The following is an 11751-nucleotide window of genomic DNA, read 5'->3' as shown; positions in this document are numbered from 1 at the left end:
CACTCGATGACGGTAATCTACCACTGCGACGACGCGATAAATATGTTGTCAACTAATAACAGGTAGGATCACTGGCGCACTTAAACTGAGGGATGAGTGAAAATAATGTCAAAGTCAATGTGTGCTAAAAATGCGAGTATATCTCCAAGTTCACCACATGGGCCTCGACCGAGTAACCGATGAAGGGGCGCTGGAGGAAAAAATCGTCGCCTCTCCGTCTCAAGGCGTCGGCATGAGACGAGGACATGTTCTACAGACAACCGATCCCCGCATCTATCACACCGTGGCACATCCCTACGCGTCAAGTAAAACGAGTGTGTTACATATGTATGACCCAACCGAAGACTACAAAGGGCGACTTCCTGGAAGCGGCTTCGGCGATGGGAGGATTCCCAGTCACCAAGTTGGGGCTTGATTTCCCTGCAAGCGTGAAGATGTTCGTCGAACATGTGCTGCCACGTATTGCGGACGTATTTGGAAATGACTGACTTCAGATCTCGGGCGGGTACATAAATTGGTATCGGTTTTCTCTCACACGCCGCAGCCAAAGCTGCGGCGTGTCATTTCTCATTTATCATTATCCCTACGTGGATAGGGATCCACATAAATGTGGTACGGCAGGAAGTAGTGTCCAGCCATTCCAGTTCCCTCCAAATCGAGCGCGTCAAAAATGAGTGGTCACGCGACATCGCCGTCGGGTCTAATGATAAAAGTGTGGTGGTGATTTGGGTTTTAAAGGCGCGTGGGCATCAGGGCCATTTTGCGCCCACTCGATGACGGTTATCTACCACTGCGACGGCGCGATAAGTATGTTTTCAACTGATAACAGGTAGCATCACTGGCGCACTTACGCCAAGGGGTGAGTGAAAATAACGTCAAAGTCAATGTGTGCTAAAAATGCGAGTATATCTCCAAGTTCACCACATGGGTCTCGATCAAGTAACCGATGAAGGGGCGCTGGAGGAAAAAATCGTCGCCTCTCCGTCTCAAGGCGCCGACACGAGACGAGCACATGTTCAACAGACAACCGATCCCCCGCATCTATCACACCGTGGCACATCCCTACGCGTCAAGTAAAACGAGTGTGTGGCGTATGTATGACCCAACCGAGGCCTACAAAGGGCGATTTCCTGGAAGCGGCTTCGGCGATGGGAGGATTCCCAATCACCCAGTTGGGGCTTGATTTCCCTGGAAGCGCGACGATGTTGGTCGAACATGTGCTGCCACGTATTGCGGACGTATTTGGAAATGACTGACTTTAGATCTCGAGCGGGTACATACATTGGTATTGGGGTTCTCTCACACGCCGCAGCTTTCGCTGCGGCGTCGGCTTTTTCATTCCCCATTATTCCTATGTGGCTGGGGATCCACATAATGTGATACGACAGGAAGTGTTGTCCAGCCATTACAATTCCTCCCAAATTGAGCGAGTCAAAAATGAGTGGTCACGCGACATCGCCGTCGGGTCTAATGATAAAAGTGCACTACGCAAGTCGGTCAAAATGACTATATCCCTTCAGGACGACAAGCAACGTACTGAAGCGCTGCTAAAATGGCAAACAGTTCTGAGGAAAAAACTGAAAGGTACTGCGGGAGGCATAGACCTACGGTATGGTCACCGCAAACAAATGCGCAACCCGTTCCTGTTGAGCCCTTGGACCCATTGGTAAATATTTGTAATGAGTTCGCCTATTGTGAGATCTGTTCCAACGAATACGTGAGAAACTCTCGTGGTGAAGTGCCATTTTTAAGATGCTGACAGAGTTCCAAATCATACTGAATACTCAGACGTCTCCACGGAGCTGGGTCCCGAAGAGTGTGCGGGGCAATGTCATCCAGCGTAATATCCGCCTCGTCCAGGCAGTCCCGGACGCGCAGGCACATCGGCTGCGCTGACGTGGGCCGCCCCCTCAAGAAAGAACGAATCAACGTCTGAGAGAAGATGAACTTAAAGGCTGGGTGATCCGGAAATTGTGAAACCTTTGTAGCGTAATTCAAAGTAAGTCGTTGTCTCCCAAGAGGCAAGGGCGGTTCATTCGCTTCCACCAGCAAGTTTCTTGTTCGGGTCGTACGAAACGCCCCAGTGGCTATACGAACACATGTATGGTGGATTGTGTCCAAAACCTGCTTCGAAGATGTAGGAGCACTTTCGTAGACAGGACTAGCATAATCGATGACTGATCGAATTAGGGCCCTATACAGGTTCAACAGGGTGCTTCTATCGGCTCCAAAGGTCATACGACACATTACTTTCATGAGGTTCATGCGCTTGAGACACTTAGTCTCAACCATCTTAAAGTGTTGCTTTAACGTGAGCCGACGGTCAAACGTGAGACCCAGGAAACAAATGTCGTTACAAACTGGGATAGTGGCATTATACAGTCACAACTCCGGGTCTCTACAGCCTCTAATCCGTGAGCAGAAGTGCATGCACTTAGTCTTGGTGGTCGAAAATTTGAAGCCATTCTTAAGGCTTCACTCAGTTAGTCGAATCAGGCATAACTGAAGCTGCCTCTCAACAGACGTCGTTGTGGATGCCGCACACCAGATGGCAAAGTCGTCCACAAACAGTGACCGACTGATGGTAGCTGGCAGACAGTCGGCGATATCATCGATCATCAGCGCAAACAGGGTTACGCTAAGGACGCTCCCTTGAGGAACACCGTTCTCTTGTTCATAGCGATCAGATAGCATGCCACCCACTCGGACGCGGAAGAATCGACGACGTAAAAAGTTTTTAATGAAGAGTGCCATGCGACCTCGGAGTCCACACTTGTGTACTTTGCTAAGAATGCCATAGCGCCAGGTGGTATCATAAGCCCGCTCAATGTCAAAGAAGACTGCTATCGTGTGACGTCTTTGTTTAAAAGAATGTCGTATAGCTGTGTCTAAGATCGTTAAGTGGTCAACAGTGCATCGGTTCTTCCGAAACCCGCATTGCACTTTGGAAAGACAGCCGAGAGTTTCAAGACACCACATGATACGATCATTCACCATCCTCTCTAGCACTTTGCATAGGGCTGAAGTCAGCGAAATTGGGCGGTAGTGCAGTGGGTCGGAAACATCCTTTCCGGGCTTCTGTATCGGGACTATAATGACCTTTCGCCACGACTCCGGGAAGTCATCTTGCAACCATATGTAGTTGAAAAGTTCATAGAAGGCATGGAGGGACTCCTTCTTTAGGTGGTCTAATATACAATTGTGGACTTTATCCATTCTAGTCGACACACCCTTAGCTCTCTTCAGAGCAGTGCAGAGCTCCATGACAGTGCATAGTTGGTTGTACTCATAACTCTCTGAGTCGGGAATTCTAAAAATGATCGCCGTCTTCTCACTTTGTCCCTTGTCACGAATAAAGCGGGGGTCGTCTGTTCCATGTCGGCACCTTTCTGCAAATGCGAGACCTATTTTGTTGGAAACTTCCTGTGTGTTCAATATCGTGATTCCCGCCACTTTCAACACCGGAACTGCAGTGGATACGCTCCTACCGGAAATGCGACTAACTCGCTGCCACACTGCACTCAGTGGGGTGTGACGATTTAAACCATTTTCATATTCCCTCCATGATGCACGCCTTGCCTCACGTATTGTGCGTTTCGCAAATGCTTTGGCCTTTTTAAAAGCGATGAGGTTGTTGGTCGTTGCAGAACGCTTAAAAACCCTGAACGCCCGCTTCCGCATGATAATTGCCGCCTTGCAGTCCTCTGACCACCAGGGAACAGGGATCCTGCGCGGCTCAGGTGATGTCAAGGGAATGCAAGACCTTGCAGTGTCGACAATTGTGGATGTCACTTGTTGTGCAAGAGACGTTGCATTGTCGTCCTCGGTCGGCCGCACTCTAATTTGGCACTCATCAGTAAACTTTTGCCAGTTAGCACGTCGAAGGTTCCAGCACGAAGGCCTCCTGCCTGGGTGTCCAGGATTCATCCCAAGCCATATTGGGAAATGGTCGCTCCCATATGTAGTCGCTATCCCAATGGCCGCTCCCAACGAACCAAGACAACCGACAGAAAAGGGACGAGGAGCAGATAGAAAGATCTATCGCTGAAGTAGTGCTGGACGGCAGAGATATATGGGTATGCCGGCCGGTGTTAACAACACAAGGATTATTTGTATTCAGTAAACGCTCAAGATGTCGGCCTCGGCGGCTTGTGTGACTGCAGCCCCACAAAGGGCTATGGGAGTTGAAGTCACCTAGCAACAAGAACGGCGATGGAAGCTGATCGAAGATAGACTGCAATATCGAATCTGGTACTTCCTCAGCAGGAGGGAGGTAGATAGAACAGACAGTCAGCCTCAGCGACCCAAGGTCGACGACGATAGCAACAGCTTGAAGGTCAGTGTTAAGACTTACAGGAGAGCACGGTATACTGTGATGAACTAAAACCGCCACCCCACCATGGGCGATCGTGTCAGTTCTCACGTCTTTCCGAAAGATGCTGTAACATTTGACGTTAATTTGGGTGTCATCAGATACCTTTGTTTCTTGTAAGCATGCCACAACCGGGTTACGATAAGATAAGAGTGTGCGTAGGTCCGACATGTTGGCCCTCAGGCCACGCATGTTCCATTGTAAAAACGTCAGTGGCATGCTAGGTATGCTTGTATGTGGGGTGTACGGTTAAGATCCATCGGTACAGCTTACATCTGCTTCAAGCGTTCACCTAGGGCTTTGCACTAAACAAATCTCCCTGGCGACGCTCTACTTCAGTGGAGGTAAGCCGGACCCGTGGCCGGGCTTTGGGACTTCCACCCTCCGTAGGCGACGTCGGCCAAGGAGGGGCACGCTTTGTTGCACGACCCGCCACCGGGGACGGCAGGGTAGGCCGACCCGAAACCCCGTCCCCATGTGGAGGGATGGGAGGCGGACCCATTGACCCTCCCGGTGAGTGGGGCGGAGTCGACAGCGGGAGCCGGCCCCCCGTCCGCTGTGCAGACGCCGACCTGGCGGCGCGCCCTGCAGGGCCAAGGTCCAGAGAACCCGGACGAACAACAGTTTCAGAGGGGCGGTTCCGGGAGGGAGCGACGACTGGAGGATGCCGAACCTTGTCCGGTTCCCGTGAGCCGGGGTGACCGGCGCTTCCGGCAGGGCCACTAGCTGGGGAGCCAGAGGGGCCCAACTCTCGTAGCGCCCCTGTGCCAGCGACGACAAATCCCGTCGTAGCTGGTATGGGTGGAGGGGGAGATGGAGCCCGGGAGGGCGTGTCTTCAGCACGGGCTGGGCCGGGGTGCGATGATGGGGGGCGAAGTCCACGACCTCGCTGGACCGTGGTCCATCCCTCGTTCCCGGGTCGCGACCCAGCCCCGGGCTCTCTGGCAGCTCCGCCAGGGGGTTCCAGCCCCACAGGCTGAGCTTATCTAGCGGCGGCCAATGCCGCAGGTGGATTCTTTTCCGGAGGATCCGACCTCCGGTACGACGGAACAGCAGAGCCAGTTGATACAAGTGTGCTTAGTATCAGCTGTTCAAACTCGCCTACAGTCATGCCTTTGAAGTCATCAAGTCCACTCAGTTTCAGTACCTCGTTGGCTGCGGGTGTTACTTGGACTAAATTTCTTGCCGGATTGGTAAGGGCGTCTTTGTATGTCCTTGTGGTGGTTGCATCGTTGTGTCGGCGTTGGGCCTCCCGAAACGAGACTCCTTCCTTCACTTTGATGTTCAGGACAGCTTTCGCTGGCAAGAAGGACTGACAGCTGCAATATGACGCCACGTGACCCTGACCACAGTTGACGCATTTCACGGTTTCTGATTTACACTCACCCTTCCCTTCCCTACACCCTTTACTTCCCTTTCCCTACACCCTTCCTCACACAAGCCCTCAGCAACATCCCCATCACTCACACCGCGAACGTCTTGGCAAGTAATCACACCCTTGGAAGGGTGATTCTTAGAGGGGTGAGGGTGCACCGATACGGGCACTCTAACCTCTCCCTTTCCTCGTACTTTGTAGATAAATGTGGTCGTCTTGAGCAGGCGCTGGATCCCACGTTCGTCTGTTAGACACACTTCTATGCCTCCATCCGCATACGAAAAGACATCCTGGGGTGTCCCGATCTTTGAAAATGCTTGTTGGCGCTGAAATGGGTTCAGTCGGAGCGGTACTGTTCTTCCTTGGTCATCTACTTTGGTGGATCTTACGACCAGAAACTGGGGTAGTGGCACAGGACTACGTTCGGGGTTTGGGGGGTTGGTTGATGATAAAGTGTCCATAAGTATGTGTTTATATTCGGCGCGTTGATTCCCCGCCCACCATGGAGCCCAACACGGGGACGGTCCACTTCTAAGAGAGGAGCCGCCAGGGCTACCAGCACGCTATACGCAGACTAGTGTGCCAAAAGAGTTGCTGCGAGAGCCACCGGGCACGAGTCCGCGGGCGCCAGTGCCTCGGTTTGCAGGTGCTAACCAGGCAGCCTGGTGACAAACCGAGGTACGGACCCTTAATGGTGTCAGGAGGCAGACACTGCACCCGGCAGCTCCCCCCTCAACACCCGTCACATGACCTGCTTGCCTCCAAGCCAGTGTCACAAAAACACGACGCCTGACCAGCCGATTTCGTCGTGTGGAGACTTCACGAGGCATCCGCAGGATCACAAATTCGGGCCAAAGCCACGTGTTGGTAAGCTGCCCCGACTGAACCGCAGGGCAACTCCCTCAGTGACCAGGATCCCTTCATCGCTACCTGGCTACCTGCGGATCCAACGGGGTACGGGGAGACCCAGATAAGACTGAAAGGCTGGGGCCGAGGGGTTGCTAATCCCTACTCTGAACGAGTCAGAGCCCTTGCGGGAGGCATGTTTCGTCTGGCTCCTCCCTTTGGCCGGAAGGAGCGCTTTACAACCCTTCCCAACCGCCCGCAGGATCATTGGGGCACGCAATCCCCCCACCACGGAAAGGTGGCGCCTCACGGGGGGCGATCAACACAGAGCCTAGTGTTCGGTGTTGGTGGTCCATGAACGACATAGACGCCCGCACGGTCTCAGCGGTTCTCAGTCAGTGCAAGGGACCCTCTGACTGATATTTCAGGTCACGGCCCTACGGACTGGGATCCTTTATGTGACCTACGTCCAGCCTTTTGAGTCCTTACGCCCTAAAATCTGGCTTTTGATCGTCGGTTTTGGTGGGCCCCGGATCTTTCTTCGGGCCTTCTTGAACACTGCCTTTCATCGGCCCTTGCCAACACTGGACCCCCTGTTTGGTACTATGAGTCCCTGATACAGAAGCCTCGACCAGTGTAAATCACTGGCGCCCGCTTGATCGCTGCTTGGGAGGCTCATACCGCCACGGACCAGACTGTGTGGTACAGGTGATGTCGAACGGACATATACACCCTTATTGAATTAAGAGCCCCTGATTGGCGCAAAGCTCTGTAGCTGGCATTGGAACGTCCGACCATGCGGGCCGGGACCCCTGAATACGACCTACAGCGGGCCTTTCCGGCCCTTCGAGCTCTTAAATCGGGCTTCAAATCGTCGGGCCCAATTAAGGGAGGGGGGCGGGGGTGGGGGTGGGGGGGGGGGGGAGTACCCCTATACTCCCTGTCCGCGCCATTGTATGACAAACATGAGTTAAATTTGGCAGCTAAATGTCAAAATGGAGCATGTTAACTCATCCTGAGAGTGGTTCCGGTTAGACGGCTAGAAGACGTAATACGTTGATAGCTAATGACGAACGAAGGGTTTTTGTCTGAACTATGATGGGTGGGTGTAAAATACGCCATCATTCAAAATGTGCTGAGAATGTGACGCTCAAGAATGGCGACTGCCACAAATTCAGCGACCGTGGAAAGTGAAATATGGTACGTTAAAGGCGTGCAAATTTATCTTGGGCAATAGTGCGTAGAAATTCATCGCAACATACGCAGTTGGTGCTATCTCCGGCCAATGTGATATGAACATATTAATAGTTACAGAAACAAGAAAAATACAGATTCTTCCTTTATTCTTCCAGCGCTATCATGAGATTACGGCACCGCTTCGCGGCGCTTAAAGGGCCAATCCGTTCTTTTTACCAGTCTAAAAAATCGCACACGTGAAATGTGCGCCCAGACTGCCTTCTAAATATAAGATTTGTTGTCCTGCAGCGTTCAAAAGTAGCACTTTTAGAAGCGTCATCATTTTCGTCCACTTGTTGGTCAAAACTTAGTGCTAGCTGCTAGGCCGACGTTGCGCCCCCTACGGAGATTGCAATGCCTATCGTCGAGGTTTTTGTTACTAAGATTTGCGACCGTACATGCTCAAAACTACGTCACTTAGCTTGCATCACCAATCAAGTTCAGTGTTGAAGATAATGATTTAAGGCTACGCCCGTGCCTTCACACAAAAGCAGATCAAGTCGACTACGTTGAATGATGGGCAAATGAATGTCCATTGGACCAATTCATACCTATGGCGGGCAGCTTCCCGGAGTTTTTTTCTGCGATGGTGTCGTGTAGGGGAAGATAATTCGGCATGCTGTTGCAGGTGTCCAACATACGTTTTACACACCAATTATTAGTAACGCTGATCAATAAATATGCAACAAAGCAGCCACACGATCAGTTCGCAGCCAGTCACGCGGGAGACAGACGGGTCAGGGCAGTAGCCGCCGACGGCGGACGGGAGCAGGGCCCAGATGTGGAATATGCGACAGAAGGGCCTTCATTCTGTGGCTTGGTTTTTAAATGAGAGTGTCCAGTTTTATGGCTTTTGTCATTTTTGGGGCAGTTTCGAGCTTCCAAATTTACTTTCGCCTAAAATGCTGCGACAAGTCTTATCTCTTGAGAAGCAGCCAGGGAAATGAAGTCGCATGAAAAATCTGTCGTACTGTGAGCTTTCGATTCACTTTCAAAATTCTCACCGACCTATTTCCAGACGGTAATTTGGCATCTACTCTGTGGAGGCAGACGCCTGCTCAATGACCTAGATTACCTACCCACTCGTGGAATTTCGCTTCCCCAGGTCAGATTATTTTGAAATCGACGAAAAATCCTGGGAAGCTGGATAGCCTTATTTGCCGAATGACATACGTGGTCGAATAGGCAAGATTGTGCACCAGTGAGAACCAGCTCTGGATGCATAGCAGCCATGACATTTGTTGTTGTTGTTGTTGCTGATTGGAGTTTTAGGGCGCCGGCTGATGTGGTCATTTTGCGCCCATGACAGCTAAGTGACTACCTACGACGGTAAATGGCTAGAAATATATATTAGTCAGAAATAAAAATGGCTGAGTTGTGACAGAAACGCGTCACCAATGATGTCCGAATACGTGGACCCATAATAACACACTGATACGAAATATTCGCCAACCTAAAAGCTGCCTGCACGCGGTATGAGCTATTCAGGCAGGTGTACATAAGGTGCAGAACTGAACATGCGATACGAACCTGAGGGTATGTTCGATATATGGTGAGTTGTCACATAGTAAATCGGAGAGCGTCAGGGACGGCGCCGCCGGGCCAAAGAACCTCAGACGTTCGACGCGTGGTATGGGACAGCATACGAGCACATGTTACACTGTGAGCGTGGTGTTGCAGTGGCGACGTCGTGGTAGTTCGTTGTGAGATAGTAAGTATCGATGTGTAGCATAGGTATGGCCAATCCGCAAGCGACACAGGATCACTTCCTCCCGTTTAGACTTTCGATAGGATGACTGCCATTCCTGAACAATCGGTTTAATGCTTTTCAGTTTACAGGAGCCCATCGCATCCCATGTGCTCTGCCATTCCCCGCGCAAAAGGCAGAGACGACCGAGTATAGGTTCTGTAGCGAGCATCGGAAACGCTCTGCGACAGGGACGAAGAGTAGCACGCTTTGCGGCAGCGGTAGCCAGCTTATTTCCCGCAATGCCAACGTGGCTCGGAATCCAGCAAAGTACTATGGTCTTGCCAGCCCGGTACAGAGAGTCGAGACGCAGCAAAATATCCTGTATAAGGGGATTTACCGGATTAAAACGCCTTAATGCCGAAAGCACACCTCGGGCACCCAACAAAATCACTTGCAGACTGTCTTCGCCCACCTCTATAAAGCAAAGCGCCTTAATGATTGCCACAAGCTCTGCAGTATACACGGACGCAGGGGCTGGCAGTGTAAATGATCGCGTATCGGAACCATACACAAAAGCGGAACCAACACCCGTATCCGTTTTGGAGCCGTCTGTATACGTAATTGTGAACCCCCGATATGTTTCGATATGCTTCAGAGCTGTTGATCTGGCAACATCCGGAATCATGTTTTGCTTCCGAACCTTCGAAAATGACGCGTCGACAGTGGGCGATACCATCACCCACGGAGCAGTCGGCAGGCTACATGGGCATGCCTCACTCTGAAAATTTAAGCCACGCTCATGAAGAACATAACGAACACGCACACGGAACGGCGCCACACGTGTTGCTTGTCCGGACTGAAAGACATTGGATGCGTGGCGTAAGAACACAACGTCATGTGTTAGGTGGCTCGGGAATTGCGCGAGCTTACAAGCGTACCACATCCTCAACAACTGCCTTCGGGTAGCCAGCGAAGGCTCATTGGCTTCCACAAGCAAACTGGCTGTCGGAGAGGTACGAAATGCACCAGTAATGATTCTCAACGCAGCATGATGGACCTCATTCAATGTACGTTTTGCGGACTCCGAGGCGCCATCATATACAAAACACGCGTAGTCCAGCTTGGAGCGTATCAGTGAACGGTATCACGATAAAAGTGTTTTCCGATCTGCTCCGTAGGATGTTCGTGCCACGCATTTCAATATGTTCAGTGTCTTAAAACAATTGTCACGCAGAATGATAAGATGCTTCTTGTAGGTCAAACGCTTATCAAAATGTAATCGCAAAAACCGTGCCGCCGTATTGCAGGGGATCGACTGTCCATAAGGCTTAAGCACCATGTCAGGACACTGACGCCGGCGTCGACAAAAATGGACGGAGACTGCCTTCGAGGTCGAAAACCGTAACCCGTTGAGCATGCTCTATCTTTCTAAGCGAGACTCAGCCAACTGCGATTGGCGCGACATAGACGCTGCCGTGGCAGAGCTGCACCAGGTGGCGAGGTCATCAACAAAAAGCGGGCGACCAATCGCCTGGGGAAGACTGTCCCCAACATAATTTATCATGACGGCAAACAACGTAACACTTAGAACACTGCCCTGGGGTATGACGTTCTCTTGGGTGTATCTTTTCGAGCATATGGAACCAACGCGGACGGTCAGGAACGGTCAGCAAGAAAGTTCGCGAGAAAGGTACCCATAGCTCCGCGTATGCCACACTGGAACAGCTTCCGTAACATACCATATCACCAGGTGGTGTCGTAAGTCCTTTCGATATTGAACACATTTTCTACGTGTCACCTGTTCCTAAAAGAAATGCGCACAATTGAGTCCAAGGCCAAAAGATGATCAATGGTGCTACGGTTCCTCCTGAAACCACACTGCGTGTTCGAGAAGATATTGTTGATTTCTAAAAACCAAGACAAGTGTGTCTGAACCATTCGCTCCAGAAGTTTGCACAAAGAGGAGGTCAGCGCAATTGGACGGTAGTCCGATGGATCCTTCCCATTCTTACCAGGCTTCAGCAGCGGAACTATTAGCGACTCCCGCCAAGACGTGGGGAACTCCCCTGTCTCCCACAACTGGTTGAATGCCACCAACATAGCTTGTGTTGCTGTTGGTGGAAGTCGCCAGAGCATACCATTATGAATTAAATCCGGGCCTTCCGCCACGCTGCGCAGAGAGTTAATGGCAGACATCACTTCAAACATTGTGAAAGGTTTGTTGTATGAAAA

The sequence above is a fragment of the Pollicipes pollicipes genome, unplaced genomic scaffold (assembly GCF_011947565.3).
Source record: "Pollicipes pollicipes isolate AB1234 unplaced genomic scaffold, Ppol_2.1 Scaffold_7231;HRSCAF=8579_pilon_pilon_pilon, whole genome shotgun sequence".
Lineage (NCBI taxonomy): Eukaryota > Metazoa > Arthropoda > Thecostraca > Pollicipedomorpha > Pollicipedidae > Pollicipes > Pollicipes pollicipes.
Note: the sequence above shows the minus strand (reverse complement) of the source record.